Source organism: Ochotona princeps, chromosome 26 (assembly GCF_030435755.1).
Source record: "Ochotona princeps isolate mOchPri1 chromosome 26, mOchPri1.hap1, whole genome shotgun sequence".
NCBI lineage: Eukaryota > Metazoa > Chordata > Mammalia > Lagomorpha > Ochotonidae > Ochotona > Ochotona princeps.
In genome coordinates this window covers 31,666,104-31,678,453 of record NC_080857.1, presented here as the reverse complement: position 1 = coordinate 31,678,453, position 12,350 = coordinate 31,666,104, and the positions used below count along the sequence as shown (strand labels likewise).

The window sequence follows — 12,350 nt, the reverse complement described above, 5'->3', positions numbered from 1 at the left end:
CCATTGCTACTGCTTGGGGAGTGAATTAATGAACACAAGTCCTCCCTTCTCTCTCCACTCCTCTATGTATAGCTGACTTTCCAATAAAAACAAAATAAATCTTTCAAAAGGCAAACACCAGACACAACGAGGACTTAGTCACCTCTGGGGACAGAGGTAAAAGAGACCAACACCTGAACTGACAAAAGACTTTTTTCTCACCGAGGCATTCAGACATAGAGCTTACAGTTTTACTGAAACTTGGCAGAAAACAAAGTTGTCAAGAATTTTCTATTCTTTCTGAGACCATTGAATAAACTCAGGCTCCATGCAACAGGACAAAGATGTAACATCCAAATCAGGGCCCATCATTCCTACAGAAGTGGGCAACCTGCACATCAAAGCACAAGGACATGACAGAGAATGAGCTCTGGGAAGCAGCCTGCTTTCACTTCACAGGGAGATCCACACTCAGCAGCTTACTCAGGTTCCCAGGCCCTAGGGATCACTCTCACTGAGGACACAGAGTCCAGAGGGCTCACTGCACTGACTGAGGGAATCCTAAGCAGCCAGCAATGTGATAGTGTGGCCTGGGAACTCCTCACAGCCTGCAGTGTCACCTCCAGCTTCTCAGTTCCCTTCTGAATGAAGCCACACACTCAAACCAAGTGAAGCTTGTGACCACTGGGGTTTTCTCTTAGCATATCTAACACCAGATATGTTATGCTGCTAAATACCAATTTAACACCAACAACTAATTCCAAAACAACTCAATTCCTTCTTCATCTACAGGTAGTAGAGGCCTCAGAGTCAAGGCTCAAACTCTACACACAGGTGCAGGTTAATGTCAGTGGAGGGCTCCCTCTGATCTTTTGTCCCGTTTAACAAGTTATCTAGGAACCCCACCCAGACCTATCTCCTTACCATTAGCTTATCTTGGTTCTGGAGGGACATGTTATCTACAATCAGGGCTACTCTTTTGTCTCAATAAATCCCCATCATCTTAAGATCCTTGTGCCACATACTGAGTGCAAAATAGCTTTTCATTCAACCAAATACACTCACAAATTGGAAAGTGCTCTGGCCGCCAGAACTGCTCCTTCACCAAGATTCTTTGTGGGTACAAATTCTCCTCTGACTTAGCCAATTTGTTGATGCAAAAATGAAACTCCTGGGTACCCTAGGCTGTTGAAAGGGTTTACTCCTTAGCTAGGCAAGGCTGAGACAACCATGAGGTCAATCATTTCTGCATTGACCCTTAAATATCAAGTTTGAATTAGGTGATACTGATAGGTCACCAAGGCATGGAACTGTGGATGGGTAAAGAATGTATTAGTGCTCCAATGGGTTAGCTCTATAAAATAGAGTAAACATAATAGATGCCCTCCTGCTTTAGGGCATCAGATGCCACTCTCAACAGCAACCTTGTTCTTCTGCCATCTTTCAGCGGGAAGGAGTGAGCCAGGATAAGTTGGCCATGTTCGTTTGCTACAAAGAATCTTGAAACTCAGCAAAACCAAAACAGAAGGGTATCCTGAGGACCATGTCAATTTGCCAGGAGGGATCCCAGATTGAGGACATTCTGACAAAATGTCTGCCCTTAAATTAGGTAAGAGGAGAGGTGCTCATGTTTTCTAAGCTTAACTGAGTTTTGTATATTCACTGTACAGAGATAAAGGTAGACCTTTTCATCCGTTGCAGCAGACAAGCCTGAGACAAGGCTGAAGCCGCAAGACTGAAAGTCAATCAGGTTTTTCTCACAGGGACTCACAGCCCAAGCCACTGTCTGCTGCCTCCCAGCCTGGCCATTGGCTGCACACTGCATTTATACAGAACTGAAGCCCAGGCATTCTGATGGAGACACAGGAGTCCAATGTCATCTTAACCACTGTCACTCTCACACACACAGGGCAGTGATTCCTTCCTGTGCTGTGTCAGGTGGGCATGCACTGCTTTTCTCTCATGCCACTTGTTCACAGAAAACAGTCCTTATTAAGAGCTCATGCTGATTTTGTGGGGAAAAAAAATTGTCAAGTTACTAAAGTTGAACAAGTTGTATCTTGTGAGAAAGAGTGGATAGTGTTGTTATTTTCAGGGCAGACAGCAGCACTTGGCATTGAGGTAAAAGGTCGGGGCATTTAAGAATTGATTCCCTGCCTTATTGTGCTCTGTTGAACCTGACTTATCCCCTCTACAAGTACAAGAGCCAAATGGGATGGGGGACAGACTGGTCTACTGCTACACATACTGGCAAATCAGGGTAGGGGGCGGGCCTGGTGGGGGTTATTGTGGGTCGCCCCGACTAGGCTGCAGCTCCCACTGGTTGATGTAAGAGCCGAGTATGTGCTGGGCAGAACCAGGCTGGACTGCAACACCCATTGGTTCCAGTGCAACTCGGGACTGAAAACAGAACCAACCCAGCAATTGCAACCACCAGCTGATCGGGGTGATGGACTGTGCCGGGCCCTGTGCTTTCTAGAACATACAAGAATCTAGTCTGGGAATACCTCAAAGTTTCTTTGGAGATCTCCCCAATCGAACTGTTGGACTCAGAACTCTAACCAAGAAAAGACAGAAGACAGAACAGGTCAATCATTCATCTCAGCTACATGTTGGCAGCGAAATACGGGGCAAACGGAGACTTTATGATGGACCATATCAATCAGTGGACAACCTCATCGAGCGAAACTGGCAGCGATTCATAACTGGAGAACTATTAACACCATTTGAGCACATATCTCAGAGCATGCCCCACATCCGGGACTTGGGATGGGCGGGAAACCGGGTGGGCTTCTCCCTCAAGATCCCCCTCTACCTCAGATACATGATGGAAACAATATGGACATAATAGTATTACCCACTTCCCTATACCCCCTGAACCCTTTTTTTAAACTGTAATTAACTATGTAAACATTGTCAACAACAACACAATAAAATAAATTTAAAAAAAAAATTCATGGGGACATCTAGTCCCAATCATGAGAACTTACGCAGTGGGGACAGGGGGCACCATATCAGAAGCCATCAGGAGACATCACTTCAGGGAATGGAGCCCTCAAGGTTTAGAGCTCGGGTTCTGCTACAGAAACCCCTTGAAGTTCGTCCCTGCTGCACTCCCTTGACTTGTCTACAAGGTCGCTGTGCCACCCAAGGCCTCTGCCAGCAGAACGCCATCAGCGGATGCTGCCCCTCAACCTGGGAGCAAAACTGTGAGGAAAACAAGACTGTTGGTTCTAACTGCTGGAGTCTGTGCTCAGCTCACATCAGCAACAAGAAATCTTAGAGGGGCTACACTGAGGACTGAGCTGTGGGCTTGAGACGCTGTTTCCCAACTCACGGAAGTCAGCGTCAAAGGAAAAAAGCAACCTCAAATTTAAGAACAGGAGAGAGAGAAAATCGGGCTAACATCAAGGCCAACCTGTCCCTGGGCACTCCCCCACCCTCCTCACTGCACAATTTGCAAAGATGGGAGTCCCAAGGTTCAAGGTCTGGGCTGCAGAGTGGGACACCAAGGTCCCCCTCCCGGCCCCTCCCGCCCTGGGGCCTGAGCAGATGCGCTCACACACTCACCACTTCCCAGCTCCTGAGGAGTCGGGTGTCCTCCAGAGGGCTCCTGCGGGCCAGGGAGTTCACAGGGCAGCACTGGCTCAGCTCCCTGGGCCTCTCTCAGGAGCAGGACCTGCCAAGCGGCAATGGCGGAACCTGAACAGGTCAGCTCACCCTCTTCCGCAGGCTTTCAAGGCCGCGTGTGATTGGGCCGCTTGCACAGACGTCATACTGTGCGCAGCCAATGAGAATGGCACTGGGTTTAAGGGCGGATACTTGTGTTTTTTGGAGGGAGGAGGGAAAAGGGGCGGGGCTTCACCTCAGGTCTGAAGTAGGCTCCTTCTTTTGCAGCTCGAGCTTTCCAACAGCAGGGGTCGCTGTCACCTTTCAGATAAGTGCACCTACTGGCCTTTCTGCTTTCCTCTCTAGTTCCAGATCCTGTTAAAGTCTAGAATTCCAAAAATGGGTGACAACCCCCAAAATGAGTTACAATTCACCGAACGTTCAATAGGTTTTGGGACTTATCTTCTTTGTATTGCCTTTTTAACGTTAGTTCATTTGACTTTTTAAAATACAGAACTGAAGAATATTTGAAAAATTAGCATAAATTATTCCTTTCAATGTCATTTCTCTCACTGATGTTTCTTTTGGGCTCTGTATTCTCTATCTGTTTCTGATTGGCACGTAAAACCTTGCTTGATTCTCTCATCAGGTTCACTTTGGTTTTCCAATCTGTTGTATTATTTCTGCACATCTTAGGGTCATTAGTACAGACTGATAGTTCTGCTGCTTAGAACTTGGCCACCATGCATACAATTTCCTTTCTGTGTTTAATTTTCTGATTACACATCCAGAACGATGTTGAAGAGACAGAATGAGAAGAAGAAACCTTGTCTAGGTTGACTCAAGAGAAAGACTCTCAGTGTTCTATGCTGGTCATTACACATGCATTGTAGCCTCAGTTATAGTAGGAAATTGTCATTTTCTGTCATCCTGCTAGCAGGTTCTTTTTACCACTAGGAGCTGAATTTTATTTAAACAACTTTTTTAACATTTGATATTAATGGACTTTTTAAAAAAAGATTTATTCATTTTTTATTACAGCCAGATATACACGGAGGAGGAGAGACAGAGAGGAAGATCTTCCGTCTGATGATTCACTACCCAAGTGAACCGCAATGGGCCGGTGCTGCGCCGATCCGATGCCGGGAACCTGGAACCTCTTCCAGGTCTCCCACGCGGGTGCAGGGTCCCAATGCATTGGGCCGTCCTCAACTGCCTTCCCAGGCCACAAGCAGGGAGCTGGATGGGAAGTGGAGCTGCTAGGATTAGGACCGGTGCCCATATGGGATCCTGGGGCGTTCAAGGCGAGGACTTTAGCCGCTAGGCCACGCTGCCGGGCCCCACAGTTTAGCTTTAAAGTAAGAAAGATTTATTAGAAAAGTTGAGAAAGGAGACTCCCGTCCTAGTGACGGGAAGGGCCTTTGAGATAGAAAGGACCCGTATTAATATTGGTGAACGCACCTTTTAAAGGTTTACTTCAAAGGGGCTCCCCAAGGACAAAAGGAAATTCCTGGTTCCCCTGGTATCTGGCTTTGGGGCAAAAGACCAGACAGGTGTCAGACATTGGACATTCCTGGCCTTGGGAATAGGAGTACTACACTTCCTCCAGTCCTCTTTTCAATGATAAGGAGACCAGCCTGAGGCCCTCCCACACAATGGCCAGAGATGCTTCAGGTGGGGAATTGATAAGCTAATGTCACCCTTGTCCCTTGGAAGAGACGTGCTCTGGTGATTCTAGGACATGGTGGGGGCCCAGAATACCCTAACTGCCTACTACCCAGTCTAACTCCTCTCACAAAATCATTTGAAAACACTAAAACAAAGCAAAATTGGATTTTTCTCGGTTTGCCCATTAAGATAAATTGCTGAAGAATCAATGAATTATAAAGATAAGAAATTAAATTGCTGAAGAATAACGAATAAATCAATTATAGTCTCAAAATAAACAAGCCCTTGCAAAGCAGAATACAAAACCCACCACCCACAGGAAAATCTTTCCAACATTGAACAAGTACATATTATTTTTATTTCAGAAGAACAATATAAATCTGCCTTTAAAATAAAAATAAACATTAAAAAAAAAAACCTTCAAGAACAGACAATCCTAGAAATATTTTGGCTACAAGAACCTAATCTTTAAATTAGTGAGACATGATTTACACAATAGTGTAGTTATAAACATGCAAGGCAGCATTCCCCAAACGCTTCCTAGTGCTCCAGAACTTGCATTCTTTTTCTGGGTTTTTAGACTACAATTGTTCTCCAAGGACTAAAAGCAAGCCTGGAGGAGTTGGTCATGGAGCACTGTGGTACAGCCTGCCACCTAGGCAATGTTCTGATGGGTGCTTTCCAGCACCTGCCCTCAGGCCTAGTCCCCGGGCCTAGTTCCCAGCGCACATCCAAGGTTCATGGCCCTGTGAGCAGGTTTTGAGCGCACACTTCTACAAGCGCCACCTGACTACAGATGAGAGTGGGACTAGAAGAGAAAGATTCTATATTCCATTCTGTGTGCCTTTGTGCTTTAACATTGTTTTTGTTTGCTTGTTTTTGGTCGAGGGTAGTTGCTGTGGTACAATGTGGTTAAGCCACTGCCTGCAACACTGGCATCCCACATGATCACTCCACTTCCAATCCAGCTCCCTGCTAATGTGCCTGGCAAAGCAGCAGAAGATGGACCTGGTGCCCACACCTCCACAGGAGACCCAGCTGGAGTTCCTGGCTTCTGGCTTCATCTCAACCATTCTGTTACAGTCCATGGAAGATCTGGTTCTCTGCCACCCCCAACATGGTCTCTATCTTTCTCTCTCTCACTCACTCTTTCAAATAAACAAATATAACTTGTAAATTTTTTCCTTTTCAACCAGTGATTACAACTTTAGAGAACGTAGAATTATGTTCAATTCTGTTTCTTATATACCCTGTGGAGACTTTCTAAAATAAACATTTTTGATGTTCAACACTATAAAACCATGTAGTTGCGTGTAAATATGTTCACACATTCAATGGACATGCATAGAGTGTCCAGAATATGTGACCAGGGCTTGAGGACTGAGGCCACAGACACAGGCCAGCTCTCAGGGAACTTCTGGCCTTGATGGTGGAAGACTTAACCCATGAAGTACATCCTGGAGGAAGTTACAAAGCACCATGGGGGTGGGGGAAGGGAGCCTGAGTGCCAGGCATCCAGATTGCCTGGGAATAACAAATTCGCAGACACTGTCATACTAAACATTATTACCAAAATTAGTTTCTTGCTTACCCCAGGCGGTGAAGTACCCAGTCACCTAGAAAAGAAATACAAAACAATTGGTCAGGAGACTCAGGACAAAGAAAGAAAGCATCAGAGAAAGAGGAGCTTTCCTGATCAGTAAAGAATAAATGAATCTGACTTGGTCTGCTTGGAGGACCAGAATAAAATGCAAGAAAATCAAGGGTGGGACAGCAAATATTCTGGGTGGGATTCCATCTCAAAAAAAAAAAAGCACCTTTCTTCTCCCCTGGATAGTTGTTTATTTCTCTCTTATTTTTGATATTGCTTTGTATGTGTTTCCAAACATAGATGTAGCTAAAATTAAAGTCCTATCCCATTCTCAGTGGTGAGTTTCACTCAACTGCTCTGTCCTCTTCACAGAGTAAAGCAAGATGAACTCAGAGGGGCGTGCCATGCCCACTGCCCAGTGCTCGGGATTTTACCTCCTCTTACACAGGTAAACTATGCTCTAATCCTCCATACGCCCACCTGAAATCCTGTAAATCTCCTTAGGTAACTGAGCACTGAAAACACCCCTATTGTACAAGATACAAATGATCCCTGCAGGTGCACAGTGGCCATGGATACTCCTCCACAGGTGCTTCCACATAAAAGGGGCCAGCAGGTAAGCTGGCTGGGATCTGTGAGTCCTTCTACCGGATTACAGTAGGGGTCAGCAATACCGTCAGAACCTGTTCCCACAGCCATAGCCAAAACAATGAACCCAGGGCCTATCAAGTGAGTATCTTTCCAGCATTGCACCTAGGTTAAACCATTACTGACTACAGAAAACTGACTCACCAGCCCCCCACAGATGAGTTTCTCACAACAGTCAGGGAGCTCTGATCCAGTGGAAGCCAGGCCTTGATTTTAAGTAGGTTCCTTGCACAATAGTGCTATGAATGGGTAAAAAATCAGCATGTTAAGCCCCACAAACAAAGCAAAAGCTTTAAAAGATGAAGTATAAATAGCAAGTTATAGAAAAAATTTTTTATTTTATTTGTTTTATTATTCCATAATACAGTTCCATAGGCCTCAAGATTTTCTTTCTCCCTCCCCAAATCCCCTCCCACCACTGATTTGCGCGAAATCTTTATAATAGTATAGTCCTTCACAATCAGTCTAAGCCCATCGTTCTGCTATTAAAGTCTATCCTGACATTGTAGGCATGGACAATGACAGAGTCCAGCATCCTATTGTCAAGATGCATTCAATAGTTTGAGATGCCAACTTGGATATGTAAGCAGAGATGCACACTGCATGGTATCTTCACATGTGGACGTGATAGTCTCTACTACCCAGCTACTATGCATCCACTTAAATGAAAAGCCAGGGCCCGGCGGCGTGGCCTAGCGGTTAAAGTCCTCGCCTTGAATGTGCCCCGGGATCCCATATGGGCGCCGGTTCTAATCCCAGCAACTCCACTTTCCATCCAGCTCCCTGCTTGTGGCCTGGGAAAGCAGTTGAGGACGGCCCAATGCATTGGGACCCTGCACCCGCGTGGGAGACCTGGAAGAGGTTCCAGGTTCCCGGCTTCGGATTGGCGCGCACCGGCCCGTTGTGGCTCACTTGGGGAGTGAATCATCGGATGGAGGATCTTTCTCTCTGTCTCTCCTCCTCTCTGTATATCTGGCTTTCCAATAATAATAAAATCTTTCAAAAAAAAAAAAAAAAAAAGAAAAGCCAAAACACAAAATCAACAAGAGAAAAATAGAAAATCTACAATACCATGAAGTTAAATAACATACTACTGAATGATCAATGTATCACTGAAGAAATGAAAAAAAAAAAAAAATCAAAGAACTACCTGAAGTAAACAATGCCATTGTGTGACCTATGAGTCAGCGAGGACATAAATAAAAAACAACAACTTTATTTGGAATGAATGAAACTAAAAGCAGACGAAACCCTCTGAGATGTAGCAAAAACAGTATTGAAAGGCTATTGAGCCTGTATTTTGCAAGGAGGTTGCCTTATGTCAGAGAGAATAATATGGCATTTGTCTTTTCACATTTCACTGAGCGTAATAGTCTCTACTTGAGACCAATTGGTTGCAAATGGTAAAATTTCATTAATTTTAATGGCTGAATAGTATTCCACAGAGTAGATGTACCAGTTTCTTTTTTTTTTTTTAAAGATTTATTTATTTTATTTGAAAGGCAGACATACAGAGAAGAGGAGAGACAGAGAGGAAGATCTTCCATCCAATGATTCACTCCCCAAGTGAGCCGCAACGGGCTGGTGTACGCCGATCCGAAGCCAGGAACCAGGAACCTCTTCCGGGTTTCCCACGCGGGCACAGGGTCCCAAAGCTTTGGGCCGTCCTCAACTGCTTTCCCAGGCCACAAGCAGGGAGCTGGATGGGAAGTGGAGCTGCCGGGATTAGAACCGGCGCCCATATGGGATCCCAGGGCGTGTTCAAGGCGAGGATTTTAGCTGCTAGGCCACGCCGCCGGGCCCGTACCAGTTTCTTTATCCACTCCTCTTTTGATGGGCATCTGGGTTGTTTCTATGTCTTTGTTATTGTAGATTGTAATGCTGCAAATATAAGATTATAGATTACCTTCTCATATTCAGATTTCCTTTCTTTTGGATATATTCTCAGGAGTAGCATAGCTGGATCATATGGCAGGTCAATTTTTCAGTTCTTTTAGCATTCTCCATACTGACTCTCACAGTGGTTGTGCTAGCCTACACTGCCACCAACAGTGAAGGAGGGTACCTTTCTTTGCACACCCCTGCCAGTAGGTATTGTTGGTAGAGTTTTGAATGAGTTTTCAATCTCACTGAAGTTAGGTGGAGCCTCAGTGTTTTTCATTTGTATTTCCCTGACAGCTAGGGAGCCTGAGCATTTTTAAATGTCTACTAACAACTTGAATTTTTTTCTGGAAAAATTTCATTTGCCCATTTCTTCACCAGGTTGTTTGTTTTGCTGTCGCTGAGTTTCTGAAGCCATTTGTTTTTTTTTTTTTTTTAACATTTATTTTTATTACAAAGTCAGATATACAGAGAGAAGGAGAGACAGAGAGGAAGATCTTCCGTCCGATGATTCACTCCCCAAGTGAGCCACAACGGGCCGGTGCACGCCAATCCGAAGCTGGGAACCAGGAACCTCCTCCAGGTCTCCCACACGGGTGCAGGGTCCCAATGCATTGGGCCATCCTCGACTGCTTTCCCAGGCCACAAGCAGGGAGCTGGATGGGAAGTGGAGCTGCTGGGATTAGAACCGGCACCCATATGGGATCCCGGGCCGTTCAAGGTGAGGACTTTAGCCGCTAGGCCACACCGCCGGGCCCTAGAGCTGATTTTTGTGTGAGGTGACAAGTGGGCATCTTGCTTCTTACCTTTGCAGGCAGCAAAGCAATTGTCCCAACAGCATTTGTTGAAGAGACTAGACTTTTCCCTTGGATTATATTCAGTTTTTTTTGTCAATGACTAGTTGGCTGTACAAATGTGGGCTCCCTTCTGGTGTTTCTATTCTGTTCCACTGATCTTCTTCTCTGTTTCTATACCAGTACCAGACTGTTTTGATGACCACTGCTCTGTAGTATGTCTTGAGGTCTGGAATTGTGATTCCTCTAGCTTGATTTTGATTCTTCAGGATAGCTTTTTCTATTTGTGATCTCTTATGTTTCCAGATGAACTTTTGTATCATCGTTTCTATTTCTGAGAAAAGTGTTGTTGGGATTTTGATTGAGATTGTGTTGAATCTGCATATTACTTTTGGCAATATGGACATTTTTGATGATGTTGATCCTGCCAATCCAGGAACATGGTGGGTATTTACATCTTTTAATGTCTTATCTGTTTTTCTTAATGTTTTACAATTTTCATTATAGAGCTCTTTCACATCTTTGGTTAGGTTAATTCCAAGATATCTGAGATTATTCTCCACTATTTTAAAGGAGACTATACCTATAGTTTCTTTCTCAGCCTTGGAATTATTTGTGTACACTAGCACCATCGATTTGTGTTCCTTAATTTTGTATCCTACTACCCTGTCAAATTCTTATAACTCAGTTTCAATAGTCCCTTGATTAAGTTTTTGCTAGATGCCCTGCTAGATGTGAACTTACATTACTATGGTGATTTATTCTTGCTGAATACGTCCTTTGCTATTATGTGATGTCCTTCCTTATCTATTTTAATGTGTTTCACATCAAAGTTCATATTATCTTACGTAAGAATGGCCAAGCCAGCTTGTTTTTTCTCTCCATTGTCCTGAAATATCTTTATGCAACCTTTCACTTTGTTTCCACCTATCTTTGCTGTTGAGATAGGTGGTAATTTGGTCCTGTCATTTGTCTGTTTGATTTAGTCTTCTGTTGTCATTTTAGAGGAGTGCTCTCCACATTTGCCTTTGGTTTTGATAGGTGCTTTTCCTTTTCTCTGTTGAGAGAACATCTTGAAGTATCATTTGTAGAGCAGGTCTGAAAGGGGCGTATTCTTTGAGCTTTTCTTTACTGTGGAAGAATTTTATTTCATTTTCAAAGACAAAGGAAAACTTTGCTGGATACATTATTCTGGGCTGACAATTCTTCCCCTTTAAAATCTGGAAATATATCACTCCATTCTCTTCTGGCCTATAGAGTTTCCCACGAGAGGTCAAGTGTGAATCTAATTGAGGTTCCACTAAATATTAATTGATTTTTTTTCTATGTGCATTTTTAAGGCTCTTTTCCTTATGCTTAACTGAAGAAAGCTTGATTATAATGTGTCATGGTGAAGATCAATTCAAACCTTTTAGGAGTTCTGCGCCCCTCCCACCCCCCCGCATGCTGTTTCTCAATTCTTTCTTCATATTAGGAAAGTTTTCATTTATTATTTCATTGACTACATCTTCAAGCCCAGCTTCTCTCTCTGTGCCTTCTAGAACTTTCATAACTTTTACATTCAGCCTTAATATATATAACTCTTAATTCTTGAATACTTTTTTTGGCTTGAGTCAGATTCATTTCCAAATTTTAAATTTTTTCCCATTTAGGCAAGAAATATCTTCTAAGATTTTTTTCTTCTGCTTCTTTCATTCTGTTATTGAGGCTTCCCACAATTTTTAATTTGCTCCATTGCTTTCTTCATTTCTAACATATCAGTTTTCATTTGAATCATTGCTATTATTTCCTGTACAGCATATTCTTTAATTTCCTTGAACTCCTATATGTGATCTCATTGTTGATAAGAATCTTTATAACAAGTTTTTACACTCTTTATCCCCCATTTTCTTAATGTCTTCCTCAAGTAACTCTGAGTTGTACAAAAACTTTTGCTCCTTTGAAGGGGAAGCATCAGTAGTCCTCATTATGCCACTGTCTCTTCTTTTGCTCTTGGACATTGAACTTCTGGTTATCAGATTCCTCTCCTTAGGGATGGTTTTTAGGCTGTTGCCCACTGGTCTAATGGATGATTTTATTAATTGCATTTGGTACCCAGGTCTGCATCTGCAATCACTTGTACCACTCCCTCCAGAAAATTTCAGTCCAGGGCTCTTATTCTAAGCTTCTATGGTCTCCAT

General features: G+C 43.7%; 1 protein-coding gene across 1 annotated transcript in view; it reads right to left on the bottom strand.

The window, feature by feature from the left end:
• Positions 1-3,689, bottom strand: part of LOC131478010 (zinc finger protein 334-like) — a 38,817-nt gene extending 35,128 nt beyond the window's left edge. The window contains exon 1 of the mRNA XM_058655110.1: positions 3,552-3,689. The gene's annotated coding sequence lies outside the window, so the exon portion shown is untranslated. The remainder of the gene's footprint in view (positions 1-3,551) is intronic.
• Between the last annotated feature and the right edge of the window lie 8,661 nt (positions 3,690-12,350).